Consider the following 2900-nt stretch of genomic DNA (forward strand, 5'->3'; position numbering starts at 1 on the left):
GTGGAATATAATGAACAACATAAACTGATGAACAAAAATAGAACCAGAGATATAGACGCATCGAACAGACTGTACTACCTATGGAGGAAGGCAGGGGGTGAGGGAGTAAGAGATCAACCAAAGGTCTTGTATGCACACATATGAACAAAACCAATGGACACAGATAGGGGGTGAGGGCTTGTGCTTGGGGGTGGGGGTGGCCAAGGAGAGGTCAATGGGGGAAAAGGGAGACTCATCTAATACTTAAAACAATAAAAAATTTAAATTTTAAAAAAAGAAGGCTACCACAACTCCAGGAAAGAAGATGATGGTTTCCCCAACAAAAAAAGATTGCAGTTGCCACACCAGGCAAGAAAGTGGTTGTCACCCCTGGCAAAAAGGCAGCAGTTACACCAGCCAAAGCATTAGCCACACCTGGTAAGAAGGGTGGCACAACAGGCAAAGCACTGGTAGCAACCCCTGGAAAAAGGGGAGCAGCCACCCCAGTCAAGAGAGCAAAGAATGGCAAGAATGCCAAGAAGGAAGATAGTGATGAGGAAGATGATGATGACAGTGAAGAGGAGGATGAGGAAGAGGATGAGGAGGAGGAGGAGGAGGAGGAGGAGGAGGAGGATGAAGATGAATTTGAGCCAGCAGTGATGAAAGCTACTGCTGCTGCTCCTGCCTCAGATGGTGAGGATGATGACGAAGATGAGGATGGAAGATGGTGATGAAGATGAGGATGATGAAGAAGATGACTCTGAAAAAGAACCCATGGAGATTGCACCAGCCAAAAGTAAGAAAGCTCCCATAAAAGCTGTTCCTGTGAAGGCTAAGAGCACAGTTGAGGATGAAGAGGAGGATGATAATGAGGAGGAGGATGAAGTTGATGAGGAGGACAATGATGAGGAACAGGAGGAGGAGGAAGATGAAGAGGAGGAGGAAGAGCCTGTCAAAGAAGCACCTGGAAAACAAAAGAAGGAAATGGCCAAACAGAAAGCTGCTCCTGAGGCCAAGAAACAGAAATTAGAAGCCACAGAACCAACTACGGCTTTCAATCTCTTTGATGGAAACCTGAACTCCAGCAAGACTGCTCCTGAATTAAAAAATGGGTATCAGTAATGTTTTTGCTAAAAACGATCTTGCTGTTGTAGATGTCAGAATTGGTGTGTCCAGGAAGTTGGGCTATGTGGATTTTCAATCTTCTGAGGACCTGGAAAAAGCCTTAGAACTCACTGATTTAAAAGTTGTTGGCAATGAAATTAAACTAGAAAAAAACAAAGGAAAAAGGCAGTAGGAAAGATGGAGATGCAAGAATACTTTTGGCAAAAAAAATCTGCCTTATGTGGTAAAGTTACTCAGGACGAATTAAAAGAAGTGTCTGAAGATGTTATGGAGATCAGATTAGTCAGCAAGGATGGGAAGAATAAAGGGATTGCTTATATTGAATTTAAGACAGAAGCTGATGCAGAGAAAACCTTGGAAGAAAAGCAGGGAACAGAAATAGATGGGCGATCCATTTCTCTGTACTATACTGGAAAGGTCAAAATCAAGACCATAGGGATGGAAAGAACAGCACTTGGAATGGTAAATCAAAAATTCTGGTTTTAAGCAACCTTTCCTACAGTGCAACAGAAGAAACTCTTCAGGAAGTATTTGAGAAGGCAACTTTTACCAAAGTGCCCCAGAACCAAAATGGCAATTCTAAAGGGTATGCATTTATAGAATTTGCTTCATTTGAAGATGCTAAAGAAGCTTTAAATTCCTGAAATAAAAGAGAAATCGAGGGCAGAGAAATCAGGCTAGAATTGCAATGACCCAGAGGATCACCTAATGATAGCCAGCCAACCAAAACTCTGTTTGTCAAAGGTCTGTCTGAGGAGACTGCGGAAGAGACATTTGATGGCTCTATCCGGGCAAGGATAGTCACATATCGGGAGACGGGCTCTTCCAAATGGTTTGGTTTTGTAAACCTCAACAGTGAGGGAGATGCCAAAGCTGCCAAGGAGGCTTGGAAAATGGTGAAATTGATGGAAACAAAGTTACTTTGGACTGGGCCAAGCCTAAGGGTGAAGGTGGCTTCGGGGGTCATGGTGGAGGCAGAGGTGGCTTTGGAGGTAGAGGCTGGGGAAGTTTTGGAGGTCAAGGAGGCAGAAGAGGAGGAGGAGACCCTAAGCCACAAGGAAAGAAGACGAAGTTTGAATAGTTTCTTCTATCCCTGTCTTTCCATCTTCCATTTGAAAAAGAAAGGACTCTGTTGTTTTCACTCTGTTACCTGATCAATGACAGAGCCTTCTAAGGACATTCCAAGACAGTATACAGTCCTGTGGTCTACTTGGAAATCCATTTAGGTAACATTTCAAAGGAGATACCCAGTTGGTTTTGTCTGGATATTTGTATAAACTTTTTAAAGAGATGAATGATAGAGCTAACCCTTATCTGTAAGTTTTGAATTTATATTGTTTCTTCCCATGTACAAACCCATTTTTCCCCCTACAAATAGTGTGTGTGTGTGTGTGTGTGTGTGTGTGTGTGTGTGTGTGTGTGTGTGTGTGTTGGGGTATAAAGAAAAGCAGAATGTTTTATCATAATTTTGCTTCATCAGCTATAGGACAAATTAGAAGTCCTAAACTCTGTTGGGGGGGGGGGGGAGAATCAACCAATGAATGCTTAAATAAGTGGGACAACAAATTGATGTTTCTCTCTCTCTCTCTCTCTCTGTCTCTCTTTATCTCTCTCTCTCTCTCTTTCTTCTTCTTCTTCTTCTTTTTCTGTCTCTGTAAAATCAATCACTGAAACTTTTTTTATTTGTGATAATCCCAATTTATTTTGTGATACAGGAGACCTCCCCATATTTTTAGAAAAGCAGAACTCTGGTCATCATTTAAAAAAAAAAGTAACCAAATTTCATCTATTACAAA

General features: G+C 41.9%; 1 pseudogene; it reads left to right on the forward strand.

Annotated features, from left to right (window-relative positions):
• The first annotated feature begins 326 nt into the window (after positions 1 to 326).
• On the forward strand, positions 327 to 2410 carry LOC132217371 (nucleolin-like; annotated as a pseudogene).
• The last annotated feature ends 490 nt before the right edge of the window (positions 2411 to 2900 follow it).

Source organism: Myotis daubentonii, chromosome 15 (assembly GCF_963259705.1).
Source record: "Myotis daubentonii chromosome 15, mMyoDau2.1, whole genome shotgun sequence".
Classification (NCBI taxonomy): Eukaryota; Metazoa; Chordata; class Mammalia; order Chiroptera; family Vespertilionidae; genus Myotis; species Myotis daubentonii.